Here is a 15032-nt window from a genome sequence, read left to right on the forward strand (position 1 = left end):
TCAGTGAAAAAATGACCCGTTGATCAAGATCATTCTACTGGTATTCATTCTACATATGTGTACTATTTTAAATAATCTTTTTGGAGTTTGCTTTAAAAAGTAGATATGTGTCAGCAAATAAAACCCAGATAAAGTGTTTGGTTGGACGTATCAAGCACACATAAGATAGCTGGAATTCATAAGGCTGAATTATAATTGGTTGGTAAATGGAACTAAACTCTTGCCCAGGGTTAGTTGTCACAGAGAGAATCCCCTGGTGTCGTTTAATGCCATCCGAGGCCAGTGCTCTGTATTGGGCTTTCTACTGTGTGGAACTGACACCTTCAGTGCAAACAAGGAGCAGCATCCTCCTAAACAAACCAGACCTGAAAACAACAGTGGGCCCAACAGCCACCACTAACACACACAAATACACACACACACACATACACATCATGTATACATACCACCTCGCAAACACACATGAACACACACTGGCACGCATGCACTTGCACACGTAAATGTACTGTTAGGATTAGGGTCTGGTTCATGTTAGTTCATGATCATATGCAAATGCAAAAAAAATGCCCACATGCTCACTCACTTGCATCAAGCTTCTAAGGACACACTAACAACTGCAAGCATGCACAGGACCACACACGGATACACATGCAGTCATACACAAGGCCTCCGTCAAACACTCACTCCCCAATGAACTCCCAATACACATAACAGGATAAACTGAAACAAGTGCATTAAGACAGAAGAGAGAATACTACCTCAGATCCTCTTGTGTTTTTATCTTTCATCCACATTACTTTTCTTGCATTTCATTATACAACAGAAATTGAAAAGCATTGCATTTTGCAAGACTAAACAGTCAAGACTGCTGCCTATCACTGAATCACATCCGGACCGCTAGTGTCGCCTTGTAAATCTTGCTTGCCAAATCATGTTATATCAATTAGTGACCCTGTGTCTTCTACCCTTTATTGCCATCTTCTAACTTTATTGCATATAAAGTTTGTGATCTATCACATGGTGACAGTTTTGCAATGGAGGAAGACAGAGAAGTCATGGAGAATAACCCCCTCCCCTTCCATAAACGCTCCACACAGCGGCACATGTCAGCTGTACTGCTCATGGCACCCGCCACACACACACACACACACGCTTTATCCCACAGGAGACTGGCCTGCTTAGTCACAACTTTGGAGCATATTTTACATCTCACATCAGATTACGCTGACAGACACCAGCAGAGCTGTCAGGTTCCCTTCACTGGCTAATTTCGAATCTCTGCATGTTTTCAGCAACCAAGAGACTCCCAGTTTGTGAGAGAGAGAGAGAGAGAGAGAGAGAGGGTCTTTAGGTGAAAATAAATCCTTTCTGCTCCGAAGTGCTGAATTATCAGAGCGCTTGTTGCTGAAATGCAATACTAAAGCAGTGGTCGGCTGGGCTGGATGGTTAGCGGGTGGACTTTGTCGCTAAAAAGGAGACCTCAAAGTAACATCGTCTAGAGCTGAGCCATGACTGCGGATCTCCTAGTACCCCAGCCGTTCCTTTACAGTATCTGAATCTTCATTCCACGCTCACAATAGAACTGTATCAACTACGATCTTTAAGTACACCTAACAATGCAAAAACAGCTGCACTAGCTAAGCCACTCAGTGAGGTATAGAATTAAGTGAATCATCATAGGCCATACAAAAAGTCAGAACACCAATCAGGCTTTTTTATTTTTGAACACTGCTTAAATTTTATGTTTCATAAATGGTTAAAAAAGGATTGATGTTACATCCCTCAAGTCTCCTGATATTTTTGATATGCCAGACACTAAATATGATTATTGCTTGTTGGTGAAAGCCATACCATTCTTCACCTCCCTGTTGAATGCCACAGTTTGAGGTTATGTTGACCAAAATTATCTCTGGACATCATTGTCCAAACAGAGTCTGACTCTGGAGTGACCAAAGCTCAGTGCATGTTTTTTGACACCTGAAAAAATAAGATACACACATGTCAGTTTCCAGTGTGAAATTTTCACAGCATGTACTTGTGTTAAGCCCTTGGCAATGCCCATCTCAAGAGAAGGGACTGTCTGAAAAACCAGAGAGATCACAAGGAGAGAGTCACTCCAGAGGCTTTGTCTTTGAGCGGCACTGAGACCCACGCTAGAGTAATCTTGTTTCCCATTCTCTCACAAGACCCAACGGTACATCTTCAGAGCCACAGAATTCAGAAAGGACAAGGCCTGCAAACCACTCGACATCCAGCCAACAAGGCAATGCTGAACCTTTTCTTTCTAGCTCTGAAGCAAGGTCATTATAAAAATTGGTAGTATGGACAGTTTTGGGTAAACTACAGAACTGTCAGTATCAAAGCTTCTAAGTGTTCATGTAATGAGGAAATCATTGTCATCACTGTAGTGCTCTTATTTATTCCCATAATAAATAAATTGTCATACCCTGAGAGCAGGGTATGACAAATCTTACTTTTATAGACAGTAATCACAAAAGGGATACAAAAACATAAGCCATAGCGAGAGGTTAGCAAAAGAAAACTTACTTTGTCTTGAATTGGTTTTGGCCAAGAGACAAACTCCACAGAGGAGCGTGGAGTGGCATAAACATTTGGACAAAATTATAAGTGTATTTGGAGAGGCATGCAGGAGTCAACCGCCTGCACGCCGTTCGAGATCCTGACAGCCCTCCCCATTGGCGCGCTCGCACGCGCTCCAAACCGCTGCATTTTAATTACCGCGTGGCTGCACGCTGGGGCTCTTTGATATGGAAATAGACCCCGTCATCTTCATATTCACCACAAGATCTTCATCTCACTCGTAAGGACAATGGGGCAACACTAATTCCTACACCTGATTGCGCTGATTACAGCAAGGCAAAAGTGAACCGTGTCAAAAACATATGACAACCAAGGATCCGCGCATTTATTTTAAATTGTGAATATTCTCTGCATGTGTAAAAAATAATTACAAATTCAAAAATTGTGTGGATGTGTGTGGTAATCTGTGGTTGTGTGTGGCAATGTGTGAGAAGCAGTAAGATCCAATCTGAGGCTGCATCCCTTGTATTTTGGGCATAGATATATTCTCTGGATCATGGGAAAAAATTGCATTGCATTTTAATTATTTCTGCTGTCTTACTCAAACAATTTTAAGTAGTGTGTACCATATAGCCAGGCAAAAAATGGACATTACATCTATTCTTTTCATTCTCTGGAATTGCCCTGCTAATGTCATCTTAATAGGTCCATACCTATGCATGCATAACACAGTCACATACCCAGTTAATGTAGAACATATGCAATGCATGGACCTTTCATTGAGATATATACTCCAGTATACACACTACACTGTGGTGATCATTACACTGTGGAATGTCCAACATTAAAGCAACATGCTTATTATATATTATCTGTAATTGTTAAAAAAATGGCACCCTTATAACTGTTTTACGTTAAAGTTGTCACATATTACACATTGAGTTACAACCATGTACAGTAATACTATATTTACGCATTACTGAAGCATCACATCACCCACCAAACTGACTGTACTCATCCCTTTCAGTTGCTCTATACCATGCAGTGGGGCTCAGGTGTGGGAGCTTTTCTCAATGTTGAGAAAAGGTTATGCTCTCCATTTAAAAAATGGAACACAAGAATTACATGTTCAATGTTCTGTTCTTAGAAAAGGGGAAATCTAGTTCCAAGGTTGTAAAGGAAAAAAAAAACATGAATTCTGTTAAAAAGAAACAATATATCCCAGCTTGCATTGCGATTAAAAGATTCCCCAAACTGTGAGGATTTTATTCACTTGGTCACCAAGTGGGCTGAAAATGAGACTTGTTTTGCTCCCTTTGTTTCCCTGACTCCCCTGTCACATTTATAGAATGGGGAAGGTGTTGTGCAGAGGGGAGCTGGAAGATAAAACGCAATACAACATTCAGTGGTGTGAGCAGGGGTCAGCTATGTCATGTGTGGACTCAATCAGGTTGACTGTATTTCTTATCAAAATGTTCAGATTCATTTTGTGTAAAATACTTACCATAAGTACCATAAGACCACAGGCACAATATATGCTACATACAGACAGCAATAAATAATGCAGCATGTTTACAAATTACACCAGCTAGTTGACTATAAAGTGTGAATGACAGTTAGAAATAGGTCATTTGAATATTCCATTGCTGAATTGAGTGACACTGTAAAAAACACAGAACAGGCCATGGTTCAAACTAAGTGTCCATGTAAATACTGTTTTAAACAATCACTGCTGGCCTACATGACATGAAACTTTAAATAAAGTGAACCAGCTTTATCATACAGATATTTCAGCTTGCTGCTAGAATAACCCTGACAATTTGGCATTTAAATTAATCCTGGCTACACTGCTAATTTTATGTTTGAAGTCTAGACACATCCCTTAAATCCTGTTTTCATTTTTCAGAATAAAATAGAAGGAAACAAACTAGATGTATAGCTGCTACACTCCCCCCTCTATGGGTCTCTGTGTAAAACAATAAAAGAAAGTCTTGAAAATTACATATTCTTTATCAAGAGTCAGTTACAAAGTTCCAGGTAACAGGCCAAGCAATTTTTGATACAGCAGAGCCGGACACAATGCTTGAAAACTTTAATGATGAAACTCTCTATCCAATAACTTCTGCTGGGTTGACTCTGGAATTTCCATATGCTGTTCATTCCATTGGCCAATTACAGATGAATCTGAATGAAGAGCACCTTGTAAATGTCATGTCCAGCCATTCATTTAGTTGCCGTGCTTCATTTTCGGTGTATTGGGGCTGCCAGTGTGAATAAGGCCCATTGCAGTGTGAAGAATATGCCAGTGCTGTACATTCAGGCTTTCTTCTACCAATAGACTGCAGTTTGCTGCAGCTAAAAAAGCTAAATTAAATCGTCTATTTGTACAACAGAAGTCCGTCAGTTGATTTATTAACCTATTTCAAATGGTTACACAGTAAATGCATACAAAATCAACTTAATGTTCTGTCCAATAAAAGCATTGCATTTGTGTCTATATCTTCTTAAGACTGCTACACAACCAATGCCCCCATTGTCTACAGCCAAAGTCTCAGATAAACCTCTGGCTTCATCAATATTTCAAAGTGAAGTTGCACTTCGGGGTGACAATGACTCTGACTCAGTGGCCTAATTTCTCCTTAGCAGCACAAGTGACGTTTAGTCAGATTGGTTAATTGGTTCATCAAATAACACATTTATATCCAGAGCTCCAGGAGATGTGCAGCAATGGGGCCATGGGGTGCATCAGCATCCAGAATGCTGGAAAGTGGTGAGCACACTTTGAGGGTTCCTGTGCAACAAAGCTCTTATTTTTCACTATCTACAATTTGTAACTGGCCACCACTTGCATGATACAACGTGCTAAATTCAGCACAGTGTCCCAGATAAGAGTTGAAGGAATACACTTAGCATGTTGGCTGTTATTTGACACTCTGGTTATTAAAAAAAACACTGCATGTTGCACAGCATAAGTTTTTCCCCTTCTCTTCAATTAGCCTCAGATGGACCTGACAGCTTGTCTTACCGGATGTATATAAAGCAAATACACGCAAGTGAACAATAAAACCTTCACTGGACACTTACAGGAAAGGGGTCTGAGTTACCTGATTCCGCTGCACCACTGGGTAGAATATTGACACTACAATTGCACTAAGATCAAAAGGCTTAAATAATATATTTTGGCAAGCTCAAGAGATTGCCGATCATCACAAAAGGAAGTTGCCAAATAAACATGTTGCCATTGGTTTTGATCATTGTTGAAATATTCTGTGGCGTATTAGCAAACACTAATAAAGACAGATGTCAAAACATGTGTTCCCCTATTTATTATCCCTGCCGCCCTCCCTCGCTTCTGTCGCTCCCCTTTACCTTTACCAGACCTGCTGTTGTTTACCTCCTCTCATCTTGTTTATCATTAGGAATCTGTCTGTTTGCACTCCAGTAATCCTCGAATGGGACAAGGGCGAAATCAAACTGCAACCCGCATGTCAACTGCACTGCTTACTCTGACCATTCATTTGAGGTGTGATGTGGTTTTTGCACCACCTTTCCCCCCTATTGTCACATCCATTATTTTTTAATCAAATAAACACAAGGTGCAACCAGAATTAAACAATATTTGCAAAACTGACAACAAACATCCATTGCTGTTTTCTTAGGGTGCTGAGTGGCAAAATGAGCAACAGGGATTTCAGTGAAATGATAATCCAAATAATGTGAAGAGAAAATGAAAATACAGGTGTGGTTAAGACAAATTAGTGGCGGGGAATCTGGGCCCTTCCTTTGGGACTCAACATGGCTGGGGGAAACTCAGGCACATGCAGCCACAGAAATGTGCTGGCGGTCCTCAAATGTCAGAGGATTTAAACAACCCAAACGATTCCTGTGTCTCATTACTTTGCTTCTGTTGGTTCATTAATATAAAATGCACTTGTTTACATTCATTTAGTGTTCCCCACAGTGATTTGATGCATACTAAAAATAGGTTAATAACTATGTAACAATCAACACTTTAGCGTTAAAATTTTAGCGTTAAAATCTCTATAACTGTAGCCCAACATGCCTTTACTGTTAAACTACTAAGACAACAGTAGTTGTCTTAGTAGGATGCCATCTTACATACAGCTTTTTCTCCTGGTTCCTGGTCTTGGAAGGACTGTACCGAAAAATAAACTTGCATGTGATATGCTGCTTACAATGTGATTTTGATGAAAAATATTCTATTTGGCAAGAAAATTTGCTAAAAACAAAATGGTAACCAGAGAGGGAGGCTACAGCTTTACTTAATTTGTCTCTAAGTCCTGAAAAGCATTTTCACTGACAACACCAAAAGCAATAGTGCCGACTAGCTGAACTGTCGGGAAGAGGGACTGCTAATTATGGTTTACTAATTTACAATAAAGCAACAACGGCTTCTTCAGATTTGTCCATTACATAGGAAAATGTCTTTAATTTTCTCATTATGTATATGATATAAGATTAAGATGCATGGTGACATGGCTTTAACCATTCGACCCAGATTTCCTGATTGCATCTACTTTTCCTGCTTTTTTTTTTAATCAGTATTTCTAACTACAGCAATGTACACCTTAAAAACGAATAGTGCAATCTTGAAAAGGTGACAGCCACAAGACTCACAGGTCATTGCAAATTAGTTTTCTAATACTGTATCTGTAATTATCATACCATGTGGAAAAAAACATACACATACAAAATCCATCACACTTGATGTGTTATGACCTATATATAATTGCTTGCTTTCAAAGACGAGAAGATGTATTAGGGTATAAAGAATTGTATAGTATATAGCATATATAAAACTGTACAGTATATATAAAAATGCATATACATACATATACATATATACATATAATAAAAGTACATATAAATATATACATACATATCAATTACCAATTGAAAGAAAATTATTCAGGTTCATTTAACATGTGAATTTTACACTGATAATACATTCTGCTGATGCCGGTCAGGCACGGCAGGTCCCAGGAGAAGTCATCAACATTCAATTAGCTTAAAAACAGGCATAAAACCAACCCGGGCTCCCCACCTGGTATGGCTCATTGCCATGTATGATATGCTAAGCATAAAATATTTGACAAAATATCAAAACATGCTGATTAAGTCCAACAATGGCTTGACATGAAATAAAACACTACCTGTTATCTTGCTGTGATCTTGAACAACACAATTCGTCAACAGTTTAAACCTCACTACATTGCTGTGTACCTAACATTTAACAAGAACCTCAGCTGCAGTACAGGAAACTTTGTAGTCTGGCATTCCATAGATCACTACATTTAACAGGCAAAGCACACTGAAAATTTTATCATATGAAAAAAATCCGCATTTGATAACAGCTGAAAATGTATCTGTTGTTTTCTTTTGGTCGGACTTTTTTCCCAGTAAATCAAGTCATAATTGTGACCACATGGCTGCCAAATATGTTTGCTTCAATAAAGCACAAAGTATAAACTTTTAGCAGCGTTTAACATAAACAGTCTTATATTATTCCACCTCAAAATACATCATTGAACTGAATTACCCGACACGTGTCTTCGAATGAATGAATAACTGTATAAATGATAGCAAAATTATTACATATTAATATAACGCATTGTGTGTAGATAGCGATTCGTTTTTAATTTTGTAGTAATAAACTACGTCTCTGGGCAAGTTTTGTTATATTAAAATGATCGCTTTTAGATTTGTTTGTTTATTGTCAGGAGGGTTCTTAACATGACAAAATGAAAGATCCCGTTAAAAAGTTAAAGTTTCACAATCAACAAACACACGGCTCATTGGTCTCGAGTTGCAATAAGGGATCTATTTAGAAAAGTTAGCCACCGAGCAGCCTGTGGAGCATGCGGTTTCAGTATGCCAAAATGTTCTCCTAAATCTCTGAATTTACTGGCACCACATGCGGCAGCGAGTCGATATCTCTTATGTCCGGACTCAGTTCGGAAATACACTTTACTCCAGCAAAACCACAAGTTCCTCCACATATCCACGTGCAGATAACACTGAGACAGCGGTGGCGGATTGCACATGTGCACGCTCAAAACTAATAATTTAATACAGAGGTTTTAATATCTTAATTTCTACAAAGTACATCAAAGCAGTTCCCTTTAAGTTTCATAAACACTAGGCGGAAGACTCACATAACGCATGTATTTCAGTAAGGCGTTCAACTGAATAGAGCGAAATAATTTAAATTTCAACATTCAGTGTGGTAATTCTGTCTGCTGCGAAACCACAGAACAGAAAGGACGAGTGAAAGTTTTCTGGCTGCACAGCTCTCTAAGATTAACGTATTTTGTAACATAAAGGTTTATTTTGGGGAAACATTGTGGTAAATATTACATTATAACTCAACCATTTCTCTGTTTACACTTTATTACCACGGTGAACTCAGTCTAATTAAACAACAGAACAAGAAAGTAACAGAATAAGTGATAAGTAAAGAACGGGTTAGGCAGTACAATCAGGTTAATGTCATCCCTTATGCAGAATGCGAGGTAAAGCGATTGTCCACTGCCTATCAAAACACCGCTTCAATCCACTGTTGTAGACTCTGTTCCAGTAGCTGAGAGTGAATAAAGTCCTTCTATTGAAATCCCAGACAGTGCACTGTATCCCTGTATAGCAATCGGGACAATGTGCTGAATTGGCAGTCTAATTATAAATGTGCCATTTGGACTTGCATTGGGCTCCGGTGCCACCTTACCTTATGAGGGAACTTCTACTCAGAGCTAACAGCAACTGTTCAAAACAAAATACCATTAGGGGATCAAACTTCACCCCAACAGTGGGACAAGCCAGAGGATTGTTTTTCAGACAGCCTCTCTCACTTAAGACAAGAATGTAGGCCTATTATAAGACACTCCGTTATTATTACAAACTGGACACAATTAAAAAAAGAACAGAGAAAAGTTAAGCTGTGTTTAATTAAGGTTCAGAATCCGCCTATTGGTTAGGAACAATGAGCCTATTGTCTTTTTTAAAGGTTTGGTAAAAATATAATCGGAGGCACACATAATTTGATATTGATACGGGTTGTAGAAAGAAATACATACCAGCGGCTAATTATGTCCAGGAATCCCACCATATAAATATTCTCAACTTGATATTTTTATAATTTACATTTCGTCTTTATCTATTTTATAACTTGATAATATAGGCTTATATTAATTGAAGTCTTCGGCAGCACACAAGGTTTCTTATTAAAATGTTATCGCTGCACATGCAGCGTTCAAGTGCAAGCTTTATCTGAAAAAGTGTGTGTCAAGTTTAGGGAAACACCCTTAAAATTATGAGCTATCTGCGTTCACCAGGCAAAGTTCCCCAGAACTGCGTCCTCTGAATACCCTCACACACAAAATCGTCTTTTTGGTTCTTCAAGCATCACCCAAACGCACTACCTTAAGAAAATGATCAACCAAATGAAAGTACTCGGACTCAGAAGGAACGGTTTTAGAATAGTCTCAAAAATGAGACGGAAAATGTAGCCTACAGCACAATCAAAAACAGATTCACTGTTTTCTTATATATCTATATTTCTCTCAAATGTATTAGAATTTAGAGGGTTATATTTATCTTTAATCAGCCTATGGTCTAAATGCTAAGCAATGCGTAAGATTCGGTTGTTTCATAATTACCAGTATAATGTAAAGCCTTAGTCCAGAATAAGGTTCAATAAATTTTCTATTTATCTTTAAAACACTTAGGCTAATGATGCCCAAACCCGACACCGGTTATTAAATGATTTCAGCGGAGTGCAAGACTTACTTTGTCAAGTTTCCTCTTTCCCGCACTGTACACCGTCTTGTCAGATAGTGAAGGAAGCCTTGTTTGTCCAGGTTGTGTATTGTCTCTCAATGGATCAGCCTTTGGATGAGGGGTTATTTTAATTTATGCCTTATGCATTCTTTTAAGGTCAATTTTCGTGACCTCCAGCGAAAGTTCAGTGCACGAGGATTCCCAGGCTATTACGACAGGGAAACAAAACTCCCACTTTTGTTGTGATTCTGAAAAAATTGTATAAATCTAACTCAAAACACTAACATCGTCAATTTTAAACCTCAACCCACTTAAATTAAAGGATGAATCGCACTCTTACTTTTATATAAACTCTTTAAAGCCCCAAACGATCTTACACGGAGTTGGATACCTAGCAATAGCCTACGTACGTCATCGTCAATGAATAGTACCGCTCTGTGGACAAAAGTGAAACTGCTTCCCATGGAAACAAGACATACAGAAAGCCGCATGACTACTAAACCAAGGCAATACTGTAGCAAGGTAACTTTTGTAAGATAGTCGATGTTGCCTGGACATTGTCAACATAATACATATGCAGCACGCAGCGCAAACGCCTTTTAAAAAAAGCCTTTTTACCAAGGATCATTGTGTCCTCTGAATGAACGAAATGTCTAAACTAAAAAACACGAGCTGCGTCTGAGAGTAACACAGAAAACCAAAACAAATGCACATGCATCAAACTTCCGTACAATTTAATAAAAGTATCTGTATAAATCAGTGAAAACGAGAAATCGACTCAACTAAACCGCGAGACAAGTTCAAACGCATCGACGTGTTACTTTAATCCTCGTGGAAACGTCTCTCGTGAAAATATCGCAATTAATACCAAAACAACGGAGTTCCCCAAACAAAACACAACCCCCTGGTATCGTCCCGTTTTAACTGTCAAGTTCTAAAGGAAGAGAAAGCGTATAGATGATGGATATGCTTACTGATGGCAAAGACTATTACCACGAAGCAAAAAATCAACAAAAATACTGACGAAAGTGCAAGATGAAAGAACAGGTTTAAATCACACTGTTACCTTAACGTTGCCAGTCTGACAAATGCAAACGGTGGTCCTCGGGGTATCCCGTCCCGGTTTTTGTAGCTAATTAAAAAATGACTACTGCTATTTAGAAAAAAATAAACTAACGACTTCTGGTGTTTCCACGGGCCATGGAGAGGGAATCCCGTTCTTTTGGGGAAGTTCAACTGTCAGAACTGCAAGCAGTTTTTGCTGTGATCTATTATTTTGTTTCTCTTCTTGTTCCTTAGAATCAAGTGAAGGCGATGGTTAGTGCTGTCAATCTTGGCAATCAATGTGAGCGGCCATGTCGCAAGTATTCAAAGCATTTCCCGTCGTGCAACATCAGAAAGTGAGTGGTCAGGGCATTGATCTGAGGAAAGCAAAGAGGCAGGGCTCCCCCTCCCAGACAAGACAGGGAAGAAAGAGAGCGCGAGGCAGCGAGAGAAGGAAGAGTGCTGAGTATGGAAGAGAGTGAGTGTAAGTCAAAGAGAGAAGGAGAGAGAGAGAGAGGGAGAGTGAGAGAGGGAGAGAGAGAGAGAGACAAAAGACGAGGGGCGATAGCTGGAAGCGGATATATATCGAGCGAAAATAAGGCCAAATTACATGGAAAAATAATAACGCAACAAAACGGCTGACTTAAAAGCTGCATCCGAATAAGACATGCTTTCTGATGAGGTTCTCACACATATTTAAGGCATACTGATACTTTAGCGAGTAAAGATTTTGGCTGATAAAGTTAACAAGGTTGTGCTCAGTAAGCCTGCCGTGCTCGTATCAATCACGTAGTAAACAGAATAGAATGAATACAGTAGAATAAACATGTTCCCTATAAACTACGAAAAAGAATAAACCTCAAACGCGCCGTAAATTTGATAAACGGCACGTGTAGAGAATTTTCGACCCTTAGGTAACATTATGCATGACACAAGGGGTAGTATCAGACAACACAGCATCCTTTAAAATAAATGGCTGAAGAATGTGCAACGATTGGTGAAAGTGGAAGCTTGAGATATTTTGCACACACTGGACGCCTGTACATTGCAACGGATTAACAGCAAAGCTATAAAAAGCCCCTTCACGTCCTTACGTGAGCCTTGACAACGGTTGCATGTGGGAACAGGACGGTGCAATTTAGACCATCTGATGATAACAAGCCACAGCCAGCTGCACAATTCAACTAGACGATGCAATAAGAGACACCGTGGTAAAGGATTAGTCTACATATACAAGAAACAAGTTTATTCCTGCAGTAGTCAATTGACAGTGAATTGAACATATGAACAGACTGAAGGGTTTGCACCGAATGATCTTCGATAACGACATATACTGTTGCAAACTTTTTCAACGTTTGAAACTCGTAACTTTGAATATTCATAAAAGTTAGTTGTCCTTAGAATGCACGAAGAAACGAATACGCGTAAAAACAAGGACTGTACAAGTTATCTCGCTGATATTGACTTCTGTGTGATATTCACCTAGTGATTACTGATTTAACATAGTGAAGCTTTTAAAAATTATATACACAACGTTAAAACATTTGTTATTGCTAAAATAATTAAGGATATAAATACATTTGTGCCACTTCCTTTATTGCATTGGGTAGTAAATTGCAGTACTTGAGTGAACATCCTGGGGCAATGCCTAGGAGTACAATCAAGTATTGTTTAGTCTAATGTAATTCAATAGCATGTTTGAAACCACAAATGTCACATTATTGGCGTAATATATAGTCGGACTTAACACTGTGAACACACAACGAAGTACATTCAACGTAAAGATGATACCATCGATATGAGCGATCTAAGTAAATATCAAGTATTTTAAAATCTTGGAACTGGAGATCATTCTCAGTCCAGCTGACAGCTCTGTTGTACCTTATGGCCAACAGTGCATATAACTTTAATAACACGTTTACTCTTTGTCATGGCGATCTCAAAAACCGATGTTAATACGTTATAGGCTATTCATTGCGACTTCATTACGTTTGAGTTGTAATGGAAAGATGTACGTTTTAATGTCAACGTTTAGCGTCTGACACATTCGGTGCAATGTAACGTCAAAAGACAGGTAATCCGGATCCGGACATAAAGATTATCCGGAATGACACTTGTCTTCTACCCTATAAAAAGATGAACATGCTTGAAATGAATATAAATGCTTGCGAGCGAAAGTCATATAGTAACTCGTCAATGTATATTAGACCCATTCAAGTATGGTGAATTAATTTGAAACAGTATCACGATTAGCATTAAGGACATGTAGATAACGGTGACAAACATTCTATAATAACGTCAACAATTAAGTTTCTTGAATCAATTTGTAGTGTGCAGTTACATTTCTTCACACGTCTGTCAAAGTCCGGTTAATCACAGGTTGCAGCTCAATCAGAAAAGATTAAAAGCTGATTTCAGTAATCTCATACATTAAACACCTCTTAAATAACACTGAATTATGTATTTGGTACAAAGACACCGGTATTTGTGTTGTAAAATTGTCCCTCACTAAACTGAAAATAATTTTTTAAAACAACCGTTTTCACATGTTTGATGTCATCCTCAGATCTATAAAACTAAGCCTGATTTATGTTCAGATCAGTTCAGCAAGAACTTTGAGGCCTTATGACTACACTTTAAATGTAAATAAGTTACTAAGGAGGAAACACAAGAAACGATCTGAAGCCAGAAAACGTCTCATTCTCTTTGGAAATAAAGGCAAGTCAGAAAGATTTTAGTTTCTTATCATAAGTACATGTCAGAAATTATAACACCATCCACCTAAATTTAAACAATTTGTATAAACATAAATGAAAACAATCTATTCATTGAGTTTTTGCTGATTATAAAATGTTGTACTTACAATGACAGGGCAAGCTGCAGTAGGAAATGCTGTTTGTTAAGAGTGAAACAAGGCTATAGAAACAGGAGAGAGAGAGAGAGAGAGAGAGAGAGAGAGAGAGAGAGAGAGAGAGAAACAGGGGGTGAGAGAGAAACAGGGGGTGAGAGAGAAGAGAATGAAGGAGAGAGGGAGGGAGAGAGAGGGAGTGCCAGCATACTCCTTCACAACATGTCATCACATCTGCCTGGCTCTTGTCTGTCTTTCATTTTCACATTCCCTTTGTTCCTGAGATAATCATATCCAAACGTCATATCTTTGTCCTGACAGTCAAGTCTGCACCAAAGAGATTAATAATTAAAACATAAAACGCAATAAACCCCTTACACTTAGAAGTTGGTGTACATATATATATATATATATATATATATATATATATATATATATATATATATATATATATAACATTTTTTCTTCGAGTTGTCAGAAGGGGGTATTGTAACTATTAGTTTATTGAGAAACGCAGCAAAATGAACCTGTTCTTGGGCAAAATGAATGAAGCAAAAAGTTATACTGGGAGGTGAACAGATGGAGTAAGTCTGAATCGAACTGAATCGCAACTTCAATGAAAATATTAACTTCTTTATGGATGTAGCAAAGCGTTCTCGCAACATCATATGATGGAGGGTTTGTCTGACCATATATTCCCTACACGGTTTAAATCCAGGTTTTAAAGCTGCGAAATATAAACCTTCATGAAGACCAGCTCTTTTTCTGCTTCTCCTACCAGTAGTGTGTTTTTTTAGTGTGCTGT

General features: G+C 38.5%; 1 protein-coding gene across 6 annotated transcripts in view; it reads right to left on the bottom strand.

The window, feature by feature from the left end:
* LOC118781774 (transcription factor SOX-6-like) overlaps positions 1–14274 on the bottom strand; it is a 169655-nt gene extending 155381 nt beyond the window's left edge. For 4 of the 6 annotated variants that reach the window (XM_036534835.1, XM_036534834.1, XM_036534833.1 and 1 more), the window contains exon 1: positions 10345–10634. The gene's annotated coding sequence lies outside the window, so the exon portion shown is untranslated. Of the gene's footprint in view, positions 1–10344; positions 10635–11401; positions 11458–14242 lie in introns of those variants that run through there. The other 2 variants (XM_036534832.1, XM_036534831.1) reach the window with 2 other exon arrangements.
* Between the last annotated feature and the right edge of the window lie 758 nt (positions 14275–15032).

This window comes from Megalops cyprinoides, chromosome 8, assembly GCF_013368585.1.
Source record: "Megalops cyprinoides isolate fMegCyp1 chromosome 8, fMegCyp1.pri, whole genome shotgun sequence".
NCBI lineage: Eukaryota > Metazoa > Chordata > Actinopteri > Elopiformes > Megalopidae > Megalops > Megalops cyprinoides.